An 18,785-nucleotide genomic window follows, 5' to 3' on the forward strand; every position below is an offset into this window, starting at 1 on the left:
TACCAGAGTGCTAGCTCCTTGCAAAGACCTCTCATGACTATCATAATATTGGAAGAAAAATCTGCAACTTACCTCCTTGAAGAAAAATCCTTTCTTCTTCAACCTTACTCGCAACGGAAGAAGAGGAAGGAGGAACCTTTGCCACGTGGATCTTCCTTACCTTGATGCCTGATCGGTTATTTCAATTTCAAAAATAAACCACGCAATAGCACGTATCCTGTAGGATAGTGATTACGGGTGTTGGTCCACAGGGATTGAAGAATAAGTTATTTTTCTTTTAAAAATAACTCAAGAAGAAGAATTTGCTAACTTGATTTAACTAAATTAAACTATGAGTGCGAATTAGAATTTATCAGAATAAATGGATCTAGGGTTTGGAGTCCACCACATAGCATTGCATCAGGGTTTGTATTCTTTATTTTTTTTATCTTTTGGAGAGGCATGCAATATTGGCTACAAGCCTTTATAAAATAAAAGCATAAAGAGTTTTAAGAAAATCCATCTTCGGTATAGCAAGAAGTGTCTACCTAATTATGCTAACCTAGGGTGCAGTACACCTCATCTTCCTAGGCATGGATTATCTTAGACTACTTTAGAAAACATGAATAATAAATAGCATGCTCAAAGTTTAAACATCATAAAAGGATTTTTCATTGATAATAAGAATTTAAACAAGCTCCAAAATAATAAAGAAAATAAGAACTACAATGTCCTGTAACATTGCTAGGGCTTCATCCAGCCCTAGACTAGACGTTTAGCTAAGCATGGCTTTCGGACGACCTCCGATCTTCAAATGAAATTGATCACCTCCCATTTTTCCCAAAATATCCTAAACTATTCTCTTTCCTCCTCCTTTCTCTCTTTTTTTATTTCTTTTTTTCTCTTCTTCCCTCTCGGTTTTCTTCTTCTATTCACCGAAACAGGGGGTCTCCCCTGTTTTCTCAACCGAGCTCCCCCCCTCTGTTTCTTCCCCCCCCCCCCCCCCTTTTATAGATCAATCGTTGAAGCATCGAGAGGGGGAGGATGCGTGATTGCTGGGGATCCGATTGCTTGGGGGCTGGGATTTGGAAACGGAAGGAGGGCGTCAATCCGTGGGATCACCAGCTGCATTTGAAACGGGCGGAAGAAATGGGAGCTTGATCGACGGGAGGAAATCACGGAAGAGCTGTTGGGTGCTTGGATCACAGTGCATGCAGACGCGGAGGCTTGAAGCGTGGGATGCATCACCGGCGGAAGAAATGGCGCTGGAGGACCGCTGCAGACGGACGCTGGGAACTTGGACTGGTGCTAAAACTCGGAAGCGGGATCGCTGGGATCACGGGGACGTTGAAAGGAGCTAGAGATCCGGAAGAGTGGAGAACGTGGATCCGTGGTTGCAGAGGCAGGAAGGAAGATGGCTGCGTTGCCTTGATCACGGATGGCTTGGATCAAGCTTGTAGTCCGGGTGTGGGAGTTTCTGGAAGAGGGTGCTGCAATTAGGCGCGATGGAAGGAGCTGGATTACTGATCGTGTCACGGATGGAAGAAGAGGCGGAGGATCTGCATCGCGTGGGACTCGTGGCTGGAACGGGAGGGAGGACGCGAATCTCGGCCGTGATGCACTGCGGAAAAGAAGATGAACAGTGGCTTATGTTTTGTTTATATTTTTTTTTTGTAACACTGTTCATATGAATAGTGTTTTCACGGGACACTGTTCATATGAACAGTGAATCCCCCGAAATTATTTTTATTTATTTTATTATATTCATTATTTTCTTTTTTTTGTTTTAAATTTATAAATTTTATATGAAGATAGGTAAGGAATCGGTTGGGAATTGACTTTGGGTTTGAGGTGGGTCATGATCGTTGATTTGCTTGAACTTACTCTCGAGCCCAATGTCGTTTAAATTTAATTTTTGCTAAACTGCTTCAGACCGGACTCAATAAGGCTAAAAGCAGAACCGTGACTTAATAAAAAGGGTCAATCAAACATTTTTCCTCGTACAAGAATAATTATCCAATCAGGATCAAAACCTATTTAATCATAGCCTTAGCTTGATTACAACTCCATCAGGTTACTAAACCGGGTCAACACAATCTCCTTCTTATATGTTTTCATGAAAGATTACAACCAGAAGAGGAACAAGTTTTAGAGTCTGTTTTGAGAAAAGAATTATTTACTTCTTATCATAATTTAAATTTATTTCAATAATTATTCAATTTCATGGTAAAGTATATATTTATCAGTTTAAGAATATTGATAAGTACTATGAAAAGATAAATAAATTATAAATTATTCAGCACTTATCACACCTCCAAACCTATGTTTTGCTAGTTCTCGAGCAAAATTAAACTAGAAAAGAAGAATTCTAACTCACTTTCGCAAGCATCGCGATTACATTTACCATATGTAACAAGGCTTTAAACCCCTAGGTTACCCTAGTGGACGAGTTATAGTCTCGTGAGGGTTTCCAGTGAAGATACCCACAAACTTCAATATTAAAATAAATCATTTATTGTCATGATTAAAAAAAAAAAAATTCGATTGATCTATGAAGTGAAAATCAAATTCCAAATGCATACTAGCTAAGAATTTCAAAAACTCCTCTTTTTTTTGAAATCTAATTTAAGATACATAAATGATAAGAATTTCAAAGCACACACGGTTTTATTTACTAAATCAGCCCAAATTCTAGGTTAATATGCAATCTAAGTTAAAGTTATTAAGTTTCTATTTAGGAAGTTGCAAGACTCATTTATACTGGAGTGTTCGGTGAAATCTGGACCGTACACAAGCTAAGAGTTTGGATCTCCAAAATATTGTTAATACTAGTAGTTTTCCAAGGATTGGTCGAAAGGACCTGCTCACTGATTCAAAATCATCTTATCTGTAGAATTTCGAGAGTTGTGGATGTTTACTTTAGTACCTCACGGGCTTTATCTATAATATTCCAGTTTACTCGAATTTTTACAACGACGGCTTTCACACTATTGTCTTTTTCAAGGTCAATACATATTTTTTTTTAAATCATAAAAGATATATAAATTGTGCACTTTTACTCTTGTGGTGATTTCTCCGTGTAACGAGCAGTTAGTCGACAACTCTCACACCAGTTGGCATAAGGTGTCGGGCATCAAGACTCCCCTATGGACTTATACTCGGAATCCTCATCACAAGCCCATTTGACCTTTGACAATAGGTAGCCCTTTTCGATATTCCTGACTAAATCCATTTTTATTAATGAATTTTTTTTTTTTGGATTCGATAAATATGATTCATCAGGGTCCAAGGTTGCTACTATACTATCAACATAATGTCGAGCTTAGACCTTAGAAGGGTCGTCCAGTGTGTAGTGAAATTTCAAAGTATTAATTAGCTTACAACTCCCTAAGAGAGACTTAATAAAAAGAACTTAAATTTGTATTACTTCCGACTAGTCATTGGACTTTTTAGATTTTATATACCTTGTGTGTTTATCATTCTTGCATAAATGTATAGAAATTAGGTTTTTAAAAACAAAAACCTTTTTTTTAATTTTATTATTATTATTATTATTATTTTATAAAAAATGAAAATGAACACATTTTTTTTCTAATTTTTTTTTTTGTTTTTTTTGGATGAAAATCAAGATGAATACCCCCAAACCTAAACCTGACATTGTGAAGTGAAAACGAATGCAAGAGATGCAAACAAAACCAAAAATACTTAAAAATACTTAAACATAACCCCCAAACCTAAACCTAACATTGTCCTCAATGTTAAAAAAAATCTAAGAGAATTGAGTTGCCTCCCAACAAGCGTTAAGTTTATTGTCTTCAGCCAGACACAGTGCATCCTTAATTATTTTGATAAACAGGGTTCGTCAAATTAAGGAATTCGATCAATTGCCCATCGGTAATACAGTCCACATAAGGTTTTAACCTTTGACCATTGACGTTTAAAATATGTCCACCATTGAAGTGTTGGATTTCTACTGCACCATAAGGAGAAACCTTTTTCACTATGAATGGTCCATCCCACTTGGAGCGAAGTTTACCCGGAAAGAGTCGCAACTTGGAATTGAACAGCCAAACCTTTTGACCAGGTTCGAAGGACTTACGGTTAATATTTTTATCATGAAAAGCCTTAGTCCTTGCTTTATAAATTTTAGCATTTTCATAAGCCTCATTGCGCAATTCTTCAAGTTCACTTAGTTGGAGTTTTCGGTGAGGACCAGCTACTGCCATGTCTAAGTTAAACTTTTTGATAGCCCAGAAAGCTCTATGTTCAAGTTATACCGGTAAGTGACAAGCTTTTCCAAAAACTAATCGGTAGGGAGACATGCCAATAGGAGTTTTGTTGGCAGTACGATAGGCCCAGAGTGCATCATTTATCCTTTGAGACCAATCTTTCCTATCGGGACGTACCGTTTTTTCTAAGATGTGTTTTAACTTCCTATTGGACACCTCGACTTGTCCACTCGTTTGGGGATGGTATGGGGTAGCAACTTTGTGGGTGATGTTATATTTGCGAGCCAAAGCCTCGAAAGACTGGTTGCAAAAATGAGATCCCCCATCACTGATGATGGCTCGGGGTGTGCCAAAACGACAAAAGATATTTTCATGTAAAAATTTAATCACAACCTTGTGGTCATTAGTTTTAGTGGCGACAGCTTCTACCCATTTTAAAACATAATCAACTCCTACAAAAATATATTCGAAACCAAAGGATGGTGGAAAAGGGCCCATAAAGTCAATACCCCATACATCAAAGATTTCTACAATTAAAATAGGATTGAGAGGCATCATATCTCTACGGGAGATGGTATCCATCCGTTGGCACCGTTCACAAGTTTGGGAAAAGTTATGGGCATCTTTGAAAAGTGTGGGCCAATAAAATCCACTCTGTAAAACTTTTGCTGCAGTTTTTCTACCCCCAAAATGTCCCCCACAAGCTTGTGAATGGCAAAATGAAAGAATACTTTGAAATTCGCATTCGGGGATACATCGACGGATTACTTGATCGGGACAATACTTGAATAGATCGGGATCATCCCAATAATAGAACTTTACTTGTGAAAAGAATCGGTTCTTGTCTTAAGTTGACCAATCATCAGGAATTCGTCCTATGGTAAGGTAATTTATTATGTTTGCAAACCATGGCGTTTTCATTCCTTGTACCCCAAATAATTGTTCATCTGGGAAAGCATCATGTAAGGGTGAGGTATTCTTAGAGGGCTCAAAAAGAATCCTAGATAAGTGGTCTGCTATGACATTTGCAGTTCTTTTCTTGTCACGAATTTCTAGGTCAAATTCTTGTAGTAAAAGAATCCATCGAATCAGACGGGGTTTGGTGTCCTTCTTTGCAAGAAGGTGTCGAAGGGCAGCATGATCAGTGAATACGGTAACCTTGGATCCTAATAGGTAAGATCGAAACTTGTCTAGCGCGAAAACTACATCTAGCAATTCTTTCTCAGTGGTGGTGTTGTTCAATTGTGCATCTGAGAGTGCTTTACTAGCGTAGTAGATGACATGAGGTACCTTATCTAGCCGTTGTCCTAAAACTGCCCCAATGGCATAGTCAGATGCGTCACACATCAGTTCAAATGGAAGGGTCCAATTAGGAGGCCGTATGATAGGTGCAGTGGTCAATTTCGAGCGAAGATTTTCAAATGTTTCTTTGCATGCTTCATTAAAGACAAAGGGAGTGTCCTTGGCAAGAAGATTGCACAAGGGTTTGGAAATTTTACTGAAATCCTGAATGAAGCGACGGTAGAAACCAGCATGGCCAAGGAATGATCGGATTTGTTTCACAGTTTTAGGTGGAGGGAGATTGGAAATAAGATCGACTTTGGCTTTATCTACTTCAATGCCCCTCTTGGACACGACGTGTCCTAAAACTATGCCTTCTTGAACCATGAAATGGCTCTTTTTCCAACTTAATACTAGGTTGGTCTCCTTACATCTTTTCAAAACTAAGGTCAAATTGTCCAGACAATCGTCAAAAGATAGGCCAAAAACTGAGAAATCATCAATGAACACTTCTAGAAAGTTTTCCACCACATCTGAAAAAATGGCCATCATGCATCGTTGAAAAGTTGCGGGTGCATTGCATAGTCCAAAAGGCATCCTTCTATATGCAAATGTCCCAAATGGGCAAGTAAAGGTAGTTTTCTCTTGATCGTCCGGGTAAACAGGTACTTGATTATATCCAGAATAACCATCTAAGAAGCAGTAGAAACCTTGACCAGCCAACCGTTCCAAAATTTGATCTATGAAATGTAGAGGAAAATGGTTCTTCCTAGTCATTGAATTAAGTTTCCTGTAGTCAATGCACATGCGCCAACCCGTGGTTGTGCGTGTTTGTATCAATTCTCCTTCCGTATTTTCAACCACAGTGGTACCTGATTTCTTGGGTACCTGATGAGAGCACAAAAGTGCAATCGTCAGACTATTTTAATTAGTATTTTAGCTAATCATTAATAATAATATTAACTAATTAACGTGGTATTTGTGTTTGAGTGCAGTAATCCAAGAAACCAATTAACATTAGGATTGAGCCCAATGCTCGACAGCCCGAGCTCAAGTCATCTTCCAGGGCCTGCCTGATTTCATCCCACGATACAACACAACATCGCGAGCATCTCCGTGTCCGCATCCAATGATCCAGATCAGATCCCTCCCAGTAAGGAAAATCCCAGGAGCGGTCCCATGGCATCCCTTCCAAATCAACCGCGATCATTCCACATCAGATCCCCCTCCCAGCAAGACAGATTTCCTTGCATCCGTGCCAGGCCATCTACATCTTCAGCGTCCCCACCGCGTGCCAGCCACCGTACCAGCAGCGCCCAAATCCCAGCTCTTCCATGAATGGCTCCTCCCGACGATCACGCCTCCACGGATCCCGCGCCCGTCGATCGCAGCCAGCAATGATCCCGTGATCCCAGCACCTCACAATCGCTGCCAGCCCGTCTCGCCTCCCATCTCCACGCTCCCATCCTTCCATGATCCAAAGAAGGAAACCCACGAGTCACCGACCCCCTCCTCTGCAACCGCCCAGCGACCCTGTGATCCAGCCGTGATCCAAGCTCATCCCGTTATCCGTGAATCACCACCCCCTCCACCGGATCCACGTTCTTCCCAGTCCCGTGATCAGCGATCCAATGCATCTCCTCCCTTCCATTTCTTCCTCCCGCAGTGCCCCAGCCACGGATCACCATCCAGATCAGCTCCCTCCGCCTCATCCACGTGCGATCGCCTCCTCCCAGCGTCCGGAGCCGCGTCCGAGCTCTGTGATCAACGTTCCCAGCTGTCTCCCGGAATCCCAGCGTCCGCATTCTTCACACGGCGAAAATCCCAGCGCTCCGCAATCACCGTCGCTACCAGCTCGTCCCCAACGCGTCTCCAAGAGCTATAAGAAGGAGGGAAGAAGAAGGAGGAGGGGTGTGCTCGGTGGAGGCCAAGAAACAGAGAGAAGGGAGGAGAAGACGTGCTCGGTGGAGGCCAAGAAACAGAGAGAAGGGAGGAGAAGACGTGCTCGGTTGGGGTCGGTTCGAAAGAACAGAGGAAGAAGGAGAAAGAGAGCTCGGCTTGGTGCGGGATTGGGGCCAAGAAACAGAGGATTGGGGGAGAAGAAGCAGTCGGAAAGTGATGCTCTATTTTCAGATGTGAAAACAGAGCATTACGTTTCTTTTGTTTATTTTTATTGTTTTATTTGTCTTTTTTTAGAGGTTATATTTTGAATTTGTGTTTAGTGATTCTGTTTTGAGTATCATGTTGTTCTTATTTTAAGTTTAATTGAGAGCAATCTACTTTTTTTTAGTAAGAGTTTTATCTCGAGACATGTTGTTTTGGTTTTTTTTTTTGGTTTTAGTTTAATAGAGAGTTTTATTTATGCTAAAGCTTTAATTTCTGTTGTGTTTAATTTCTGTTATTTTTAAGCTCCGTTCTTCAACTTTTGGAATTTTTTTTCTTTTTATGCAATACATTAAATCTTCCTCTATGCAATTTGTGTTCGCTTCAATCTTCTTAGTTTCATCCAATTTAATTTATGCAAAAACTTTTCTTTTTCATTAAATATATAAATGCTTTTTGAATCTAAGTACATGTCTTCTAGTTAATTTTAATTAAAAATCATTCTCTGGTAGACTAGAGAATCTATCAACATCCCTGACGTAATGTTTTACTTTTGTTATTCAAAAATCGCTTTTGAATCCGAGTGAACGTTTTTATTTTTAAGCAACTCCAATCGCCTCCCTGTGGATCGACCTCTTACGACCACTATTCTTCGAGTAAAACAGGTAAGAGTAAATTATATTTAAACTTTGTTCGTCGGTTCTAACAACGATCTGTTTAGCATATTTTTAAGTAAACAGGAATCGGACGAATAAAATTTTGGCGCCGTTGCCGGGGAGGCAAATCGAGAAACAAGAACGATCACGAAGATCAAATCAGATTTTGGATGCCCGGAGTGAACGCACTCCGGTAGTAAGTTTTTATTTTTATTAATTTTTCTTATTTTGATTATTTTTAGTTAGTAATTTCGTAGTTATTAAATTCTGAAATTTGAAATTCGAAATTAAAGTTTTCTAAAAAAAAAGTAAAAAAAAATTTGAAAAAAAAAATTTAAAAAAAAATTCAAAAATTCAAAAATTTAAATTCAAAATTTGAATTCTGTGATTCGAAATTTGAAATTCAAAAAAAAAGTTTAAAAAAAAATTAATTAAATTAAAAAATTCAAAAAAATATTATTTTTGCTAGTAATTGATAAGGTGCAATCCCCCGAGGTTATCATACCTTTATTGGGGCTCCTCACGGAGTAATCTCCAGAGCTTATTCAACGGGCATTCGGAGATTGACTGATGCATAAGGATTGTGTTTAGTTTACATTCAAGTTATTGCTAAAAAAAAAAAGTAAAAGTAAAAAAAAAAAATGCTTGCTCATTTGATCAATACAACCTAATGACATTGCATAAACTTTGAAAAAAACATTGATTATTTGCTGCATTTAGTATTAAGCATTTGCATAAAATAATTTAAGGGCAAAACCCATTAAAAAGATAAGGTCGGAAAGTCATTACCTGTCCTTAGCCCAAAAATCACCACCTTGCATACTTATCCTAAGCTAAATTAAATTAAAATCAAATTAGACATTGGCCTTAGGGTTTTCGAGCTCAATTAGGCTCTTGGAAAGAAGCGGCTGAAAGCCACTCCAGTGAGGATTTAGTAATTGGTGATGTCTAGGAAAGTTTTACAACAGTGAGAACTGTTACGGGTATTGTGGTATTGGTGTATCCCTTCTGGCACCACCACACACCCCGGGACTTTCCTGGTCACTGGTTACTGGATCACTTAACTGGTAAGCTCAAGCTTAATGTAAAAGGGAGATTAGGAGCTGTCTAATCTAGAGAAAATTTTAGGAACTTTTTTAACCTGATAAGTCTCTGTGCAACTAGATTTAAGAAGCTACTAAATCTCACTTAGTTCTAAGACTAATAGATCAAATTGTTGTGTGGTGTTGATTGTGGTCATCTTGGTCTAACCCTTCTTCTTATCTTTTAGGATTTCGTTTAAAAAAATTGAGTCTAATTAAGTTGTGGAAAATGTATGCATGGTAGAAGGTCATTAAGAGATAAGTTAACCCTATTTGATCCTGAGATTGACAGAACTTTTCATCATAACCTGCGAACTGTAAACCAACCGTCGATCTCTACAATGGGTGAACATATTAGAACCCTGAATGAATTATTCGCTCCTGCATCCGCTAGTCCACCTACATGTATAGTATTGCCAATAAATAATGCAGCCCAATTCGAGATTCGGGCTGCAACAATAAACACGTTACCCAAGTTTCATGGGTTCGAGAGTGAACAACCCTACATTCATCTAAACAAATTTTTGACAATCTGTCAAACGTTTAGAAATCAAAATTTAGATGAAGAGGGTATTAAATTAAGGCTATTTCCCATGACTCTAGAGGATCGTGCCGCTGCATGGCTGTATTCCCTTGCTTCAAATTCCATCACATCTTGGGAACAACTATCTAGGAAGTTCATGGCTAAGTTCTATCCCATGGTAAAAACTGAAAAAATTAAAGATGCCATCAGAACTTTTAGAGGAAAATCAGAGGAGGAATTTTCCCAACTTTGGGAAAGATTCCATGATCTTTTGGTCAAGTGCCCGCACCATGGGCTTGACAAGGCTGATCTAGTACATTTCTTTTATAAAGGACTACCTTCGGCACATAGAAACATGATCGAGTCCATGCACAAAGGTAGGTTCATGGACCAAACTCCGGATCAAGCCTATGAATTTCTTGTTGACTTAGCCGAGAACGCCCAAACTTGGAGTAGCTATGGTGAGGAAGTAAATAGAGATGAGTTCGGGTCTAGAAAACCATGTAATTATGAAATGAAAGCAGACCCAGAACTCAAAAATGTCATGTCCAATCTGGTGACTAGAATGAACAACTTAAGCAAAAAGTTTGATGCTTTTACTGTTTTCACTAGCTCGAGTTCATATAAAGAGTTAAATCCCATCATGAAAGTGGATCACGAGTCACATAGTTTATGTATCTTGTGTAATAGTTCTGAGCATCTAGTGAAGTGTTGTCCTAGTTTACCCAACATTAAGGCTGAGCAAGCAAATGCTCTAAATTCATATAGTGCCTTTAAGAAGCCCACTCCCAACTCGTTCAGCCCAGTTTACCACCCTGATAATAGGTTCCATCCAAATTTCTCATATAAGCAAAATGAACCTATTCAGCATCAAGGTGGTCCACCAGGTTTTCAGAACAACTTCCCCAGGATAGGTCCACCACAAATGAACCAACCTTTGGTTCCATCTGTATCGCCTTATAATGCCCCTATCCCACAGCAACCTTCACAATTAGAAACCATGATGGCTAATATGATGAAACAACAACAAGATTTTATCAAGCAACAACAACAGACCAATACAGTCCAAGCCCAGACTAACCAATTCCATGCGCAAGCAATTGCAAAACTTGAGGTTAGTCTGAGCCAAATAGCTAACTCTCTAGGGGATAAGAAGAAAGGTGAACTACCTAGTCAACCAGTGCCTAACCCTAGTAGACAACAAAATCAAGGTCAAATAGGTCAGTATCAAATCAATTCTAATGGAAATCTGACCTATGAAGTCCAGGCAATTACCACTTTAAGGTCTGGCAAGCAAGTGGACAATAAAGTCCAACTTCCTGAAAATGAAAAAGAAAATAAATCTGAATCCGATAAGAACCCTATTCAGAAGAGGGGTCAAGAACAGGACAAACCGAAAAAAAGGGAAGAACCTATAGAAACATACAAACCCAAGGTTCCCTTCCCCAGTAGACTTCAGGACTCCAAGAAACAATCTAACTTTGATGAAATCATGGAAGTCTTTAAAACTGTTCAAATAAATATACCTTTTCTCGATGCCATAAGACAAATTCCCTCCTATACAAAATTCTTGAAAGACCTCACCACGGTCAAAAGAAAAACAAGTATTCCTAGGCAAGCTGTTATGGCTGCACAAGCCTCATCTCTCATTCAACAACAGATTGCCCCAAAATTCAAAGACCCTGGTTGCCCAACTATTGAAATAAAAATAGGAGAGATGATCATCCAAAGAGCTCTATTAGATTTAGGAGCCAGTGTAAACCTACTTCCCTACTATGTGTACCAAAAATTAGGTTTGGGGGAATTAAAGCCTACAAATATTACCCTTTCCTTAGCAGATAGGACAGTGAAGTACCCCAAGGGGATTGTAGAGGATGTAATAGTAAAAGTAAATGAGTTTTACTATCCTGTGGACTTTGTTATCCTTGAGACTGAACTTGCAATACATCCAGACAGTCACACACCTATAATTTTAGGTAGACCTTTCTTAGCCACAGCAAATGCTGTGATCAACTGTCGAAATGGGATGCTGAAGTTATCTTTTGGCAACATGAAAGTCGAGCTTAATGTCTTCAACATAAGTAAACAACCACCAGACGACAAAGAAATCAATGAAGTTGACATGATTGAAAGTCTGGTTCAGGAGACTTTCTTACAAACTTATAATAAGGACCCTTTAGAAGCTTACCTTGCCCATTCCGAGGAAGGGATCAAGCATGCGCCTCTTAGTTCTGTTCCCCTTATGAGCATAGATCGTCATCAGCCGACTGTTCTTCATCGGACTTTTCCAAAACCATTCTTAGATAATGGTTGAAAAAAAAAGGAGATTTACATTTTGTCTAGCTGAAGACATAAAACTTAGCGCTCTTGGGAGGCAACCCAACATGTAAATATCTTTTATTTAAAAAAAAAAGTTCAAAAAATTACTAACATGCAGGTTTGGGGGATTTTGCCCCAACTTTCAATTTACCCACCCATATCAGGTAACTTCTCCTCTGTCCTTTTACTGCTTTAAATTTTTTTTAACATTGAGGACAATGTTAGATTTAGGTTTGGGCGTATTTTTAAGCATTTAAAATTTTATAAAAAAAAATTTAAATTAAAAAAAAAATACAACACACAAGGTATATAAAATCTAAGAGCCCAATGACTAGTTGGAAGTAGTGCAAAGTGAGTTCTTTTTATTAAGTTCCTTTTAGTGAGTTGTAAGCTAATTAGTGCTTTGAATTTCACAACACATCTGGCCTGCATTTTCTAAGGTATAGGATCGACATTGTGTTGAGAATATGGTAGCAACCTCGAATCCTGATGAACCATTTTTTTCTGATCCAAAAAAAAAAGTTCAAAAAAAAAAAACTATTTGGTGGATTTAGTCAGGTGCATCGAAAAGGGCTACCTATTGTCAATGGTCAGCGGGCTTGTGATGAGGAACCCGAGCATACGTCCGTAGGGGAGTCTTGATGCCTGACACCTCATGCCAACTGGTGTGAGAATTGTCGACTAATTGCTCGCTACATGGAGGAATCATCACAGGAGTAAAAGTGCACAATATATACACTATCATTTCTCTTTAATGAAAAAAAAACAAAAAAAAACAAAAAAAATGATGAAAAAAAAAATGTATATTGACCTTAAGAAAGACAATAGTGTGAAAACCGTCGTTGTAAAAATTCGAGTAAACTGGAATATTACAGATAAAGCCCATGAGGTATTAAAGTAAACATCCACAGCTCTCGAAATCCTGCAGATAAGATGATTTTGAATCAGCAAATAGGTCTTGTCCGACCAATTCTTGGAAACTACTAATATTAGCGATATTTTGGAGATCCGAAACCTTAGCTGGTGCATGGTCTAGACTTCACTAAGCACTCAAGTATAAATAAGTATTACAACACCCTAGCAGAAAACTTAATAACTTCAACTTAAATTGCATACTAACCTAGAATTTGGGCTACTTAGTAATTAAAACCTTGTGTGCTTTTGAAATTCTTATCAGTTATTTACTTGAAATTAGACTTTCATTTCATAAACCAAATTTTATTTTGGGATTGAAGTTTGTGGGTAACTTCACTGCAAACCCTCACGAGACAACACTCGTCCACTAGGGTAACCTAGGGGTTTAACGGCTTGTTGCACGTGCTAAGTGCAATCGTAATGCTCTACGAAAGTGAGTATTTATCTTAGTTCATGTATATTTATATATATATAATAAATAAAACTTTTGCACTCTCATTTTATCATTGTCGCACTAAATTGCTAGAGACTAGCAATAAGCTGGTTGGGGGGTGTGATGAGAGCACAAAAGTGCAATCGTCAGACTATTTTAATTAGTATTTTAGCTAATCATTAATAATAATATTAACTAATTAACGTGGTATTTGTGTTTGAGTGCAGTAATCCAAGAAACCAATTAACATTAGGATTGAGCCCAATGCCCGGCAGCCCGAGCTCAAGTCATCTTCCAGGGCCTGCCTGATTTCATCCCACGATATAACACAACATCGCGAGCATCTCCGTGTCCGCATCCAATGATCCAGATCAGATCCCTCCCAGTAAGGAAAATCCCAGGAGCGGTCCCATGGCATCCCTTCCAAATCAACCGCGATCATTCCACATCAGATCCCCCTCCAAGCAAGACAGATTTCCTTGCATCCGTGCCAGGCCATCTACATCTTCAGCGTCCCCACCGCGTGCCAGCCACCGTACCAGCAGCGCCCAAATCCCAGCTCTTCCATGAATGGCTCCTCCCGACGATCACGCCTCCACGGATCCCGCGCCCATCGATCGCAGCCAGCAATGATCCCGTGATCCCAGCGCCTCACAATCGCTGCCAGCCTGTCTCGCCTCCCATCTCCACGCTCCCATCCTTCCATGATCCAAAGAAGGAAACCCACGAGTCACCGACCCCCTCCTCTGCAACCGCCCAGCGACCCTGTGATCCAGCCGTGATCCAAGCTCATCCCGTTATCCGTGAATCACCACCCCCTCCACCGGATCCACGTTCTTCCCAGTCCCATGATCAACGATCCAACGCGTCTCCTCCCTTCCATTTCTTCCTCCCGCAGTGCCCCAGCCACGGATCACCATCCAGATCAGCTCCCTCCGCCTCATCCGCGTGCGATCGCCTCCTCCCAGCGTCCGGAGCCGCGTCCGAGCTCCGTGATCAACGTTCCCAGCTGTCTCCCGGAATCCCAGCGTCCGCATTCTTCACACGGCGAAAATCCCAGCGCTCCGCAATCACCGTCGCTGCCATTTCGTCCCCAACGCGTCTCCAAGAGCTATAAGAAGGAGGGAAGAAGAAGAAGGAGGGGTGTGCTCGGTGGAGGCCAAGAAACAGAGAGAAGGGAGGAGAAGACGTGCTCGGTGGAGGCCAAGAAACAGAGAGAAGGGAGGAGAAGACGTGCTCGGTTGGGGTCGGTTCGAAAGAACAGAGGAAGAAGGAGAAAGAGAGCTCGGCTTGGTGCGGGATTGGGGCCAAGAAACAGAGGATTGGGGGAGAAGAAGCAGTCGAAAAGTGATGCTCTATTTTCAGATGTGAAAACAGAGCATTACGTTTCTTTTGTTTATTTTTATTGTTTTATTTGTTTTTTTTAGAGGTTATATTTTGAATTTGTGTTTAGTGATTCTGTTTTGAGTATCATGTTGTTCTTATTTTAAGTTTAATTGAGAGCAATCTACTTTTTTTTAGTAAGAGTTTTATCTCGAGACATGTTGTTTTGGTTTTTTTTTTTGGTTTTAGTTTAATAGAGAGTTTTATTTATGCTAAAGCTTTAATTTTTGTTGTGTTTAATTTCTGTTATTTTTAAGCTCCGTTCTTCAACTTTTGGAATTTTTTTTTCTTTTTATGCAATACATTAAATTTTCCTCTATGCAATTTGTGTTCGCTTCAATCTTCTTAGTTTCATCCAATTTAATTTATGCAAAAACTTTTCTTTTCCATTAAATATATAAATGCTTTTTGAATCTAAGTACATGTCTTCTAGTTAATTTTAATTAAAAATCATTCTCCGGTAGACTAGAGAATCTATCAACATCCCCGACGTAATGTTTTACTTTTGTTAATCAAAAATCGCTTTTGAATCCGAGTGAACGTTTTTATTTTTAAGCAACTCCAATCGCCTCCCTGTGGATCGACATCTTACGACCACTATTCTTCGAGTAAAACAGGTAAGAGTAAATTAAATTTAAACTTTGTTCGTCGGTTCTAACAACGATCTGTTTAGCATATTTTTAAGTAAACAGGAATCGGACGAACAGTACCACTTGTGTCGGACTCACCCACTTACTAGCAGAAATTGGATAAATGATTCCGGCATCTAATAACTTCACCACTTCTTTCTTGACTACCTCCTTCATGTTAGGATTGAGTCTTCTTTGCATTTCTCGGGTGGGCTTTGCATCATCTTCGAGATGAATTCGATGCATGCAAACAGAGGGGTCAACCCCTTTCAAATCGGCTACAGACCATCCTATGGCATATTTATTCCTTCTAGTACCCTTAAAAGTTTACCCTCTTGTTCAGTAGATAAGTTGGCTACGATGATTACAGGGAGGATATCTTCTGGTCCTAGAAAGGCATACTTAAGAGTTGTCGGAAGTGGCTTCAACTCAAGTTTAGGTGGAGAATCAATGGAAGGACAAAGTGGTGCGCTAGCAATGGGGGGAAGAGGTTCAGGTCGGATCTTCCAAGGAAGGAAACTCATAGGAGATTGATTGTCGAGTAAGATATTGACTTCTTCTATGGCCTTGTCCATATCAAAGTTGTCAATGTCAAAATGGGCCAAGCATGCCTCTAGGGGGTCATCTGCTAAGATATAGGGAAGGGCTTCCTCTACAAGATCATCCATTTCGTCAATTAGGCAACACTCATCTTCCATCACATGTTGGTCAGCGGCATGAAACACATTTAACTTAATTTTCATGTTCCTAAATGATATATCCATTGCCCCAGTTCTCCAGTTGATACATGCATTGGCTGTCGCTAAAAAGGGACGACCAAGAATCACAGGGATTTATTTTTTTAGGTTGGGCACATGTTCCATGTCAAGGACGATAAAATCTACTGAAAAATAGAATTTGTCTACCTTGACAAGAACATCTTCAATCATCCCCCTTGGCATCTTCACCGATCTATCAGCCAATTGTAAAAATACCGAGGTAGGTTTCAATTCACCCAACCCAAATTTTTCATAGACTGAATAGGGTAGAAGATTCACACTTGCCCCTAGATCTAAAAGTGCTCGATCAATGGAGTTATCTCCTATGACACAGGAAATAGTGGGAGCGCCAGGATCTTTGAATTTTGGAGGGGTGTTGTGTTGGAGAATGGAACTTACTTGCTCAGTTAGGAGGACCTTTTTAGGCACATGTGTCCTAAATTTCCGCTTTTGGGTGCAAAGGTCTTTGAGAAATTTGGCATTGGAGGGAACTTGTTTGATGGCATCAAGGAGTGGGAGGTTGATTTTAACTTATTTGAAGACCTCCATCATCTCTTCTAATGAAGTTCCCTTCTTGCCAAAGGGAGAGGGTGCATTAAGTGCTTCAGGGAATGGAGCCTTTGGAATGTAGGTTGTGGCAGATGGGGGACTAGCTGAAAAAGATTTTGGATTTTTATGTGATACATTCCTCTCCTCTTCTTCATCTTCCTTATTTTTACCCTCCCCAAACTTATTATCTATTATACGGCCACTCCTCAGGGTAGTCAAGGCATTTGCTTGCTCATAATTTAGTCGAATTTCTTGAGCCACGTATTGTCTCCTTGGATTACTCATTGGATGACTTAGAAGCTTACCTTCCTCTCGCTTGTTTAATGCATTGGCTAGTTGACCCATTTGGGATTCTAGCTTAGCAATTGATTGCGTGTGAGAGTGCAATAGTTGTGTGTTTGCCTCCAAACCTTGAAGGACAGTCAACACTTTCTCCTCAAAGGCTGTATTTCTTTGGGTTGGAGGAGGAGGGTGTTGAAATTGAGTTGAGGGACGGTAGAGATGAAAATTCTGAGGGTTTTGAAAATTTTGGGAGTAGGGTTGGGCAGTATTTGAAGCTTGCTACCTCCAAGAAAAATTTGGATGATTCCACCATCCCGGGTTATATGTATTGAAAAATGGGTCATTACCCGGTCTGGGCTGTGTTTGGACAGCATTGATGTGTTCTTACACGAGTTCGAAGAATTGCGGTGCCGAGGGGCACTCATGAATAGGATGCGATGGACTAGAATAGATAGCACACACTTGTGCTTGGGAAGAGCTAACGACATGTCCTCCTATCATCAGTTGATCAATCTTATGGGACAATGCATCTACCTTGCTAGACAGGTCCATAGAATGACTTATTTCACAAATGGTCCCTTTTCTTTGAGAACTCGGGGGTGCTTGACGAGAACAGAAAGCATGGTGAAGGAAATTTTCATTAAGATTTTCAAATAATTGCCATGCTTCATGATCATTTTGAAGCATAAAAGTTCCCCCGCATGCAGCATCGATCATCTGACGGTTTCGTTCAGTCAATCCGTCATAGAAACATTGCACTAGCTGCCACTTAGGTATTTGATGATGAGGGCATTTACGGATTAGGTCCCGAAATCTCTCCCAAGTTTCATGAAATTCTTCTCTCTCAGTTTGGGAGAAGGTTGTAATGGCACGTCTAAACTGGTTCGTTCTTCCTATGGGAAGTATTTTTTAAGAAATTCTTGTTGCATTTGATCCCAAGAACGAATCGAGTTAGCTTCTAAAGAATTCAGCCATTGTTTGGCTCTATCTTTAAGGGAGAAAGGGAATAATCTAAGTTTCAGAGCATCATCAGTGAAGTTCTGAATCTTGACGGTGATGTAAATCTCAAGAAATTCATCTAGGTGTTTATATGGTTTTTCGTTGGTGAGCCCATAAAAAGATGGGAGCATTTGGATCACACTAGACTTTATTTCGTATTGTACAGCTGCTACTTCAGGTAATCGAATGCAAAATGGAGAAGTGTAAATGGTGGGAGTAAAGTACTCTCTCAGGAGTTTGGGTTGTTCTTCAGCCATCTTACGGGGTGGGAATGATTCTAAGGTTTTGATCTCAGCTCGAATATTTCTAAGGGTCCGTTCTATTTCAAGGCCAAAAGGTAATAGGTCACGTACTCTAGAACGACTCCCTTACATACACTAGTACTTGATCAATCAAACATGCAATAAAAGAAAAACACATAAATCCTTGTATTTGTCCTAAAATCACTAGACAGCTCCTAACTGGTTTGAAGAGGGTACCTAAGCCTCCAATCCGGTCTAATGAACCGAGTTGACCAGGTAAGCTCCCAGGTAAGTGGAGGGGTCACGATGCGTTCGCAAAGGTCTCACTTAAAACCCACTTGCCTCGAACAGATGAACTGTCTCCCTTATAGGGACAAAGCTTGCCTAGACATCAACTAAGCCACAGAGCGAAATTGGTGCAAC

At 39.9% G+C, this 18,785-nt stretch overlaps 1 non-coding gene across 1 annotated transcript; it reads left to right on the top strand.

Annotated features, from left to right (window-relative positions):
- Nucleotides 1-17,896: 17,896 nt before the first annotated feature.
- LOC113461625 (small nucleolar RNA R71) lies at nt 17,897-18,002 on the top strand. The gene has a single exon (XR_003383915.1). It is a non-coding gene; the product is annotated as a small nucleolar RNA R71 (small nucleolar RNA).
- Nucleotides 18,003-18,785: the final 783 nt, after the last annotated feature.

The sequence above is a fragment of the Phoenix dactylifera genome, chromosome 13 (assembly GCF_051530095.1).
Source record: "Phoenix dactylifera cultivar Ajwa chromosome 13, Ajwa_hap1_PhDact_Kaust_v1.1, whole genome shotgun sequence".
NCBI lineage: Eukaryota > Viridiplantae > Streptophyta > Magnoliopsida > Arecales > Arecaceae > Phoenix > Phoenix dactylifera.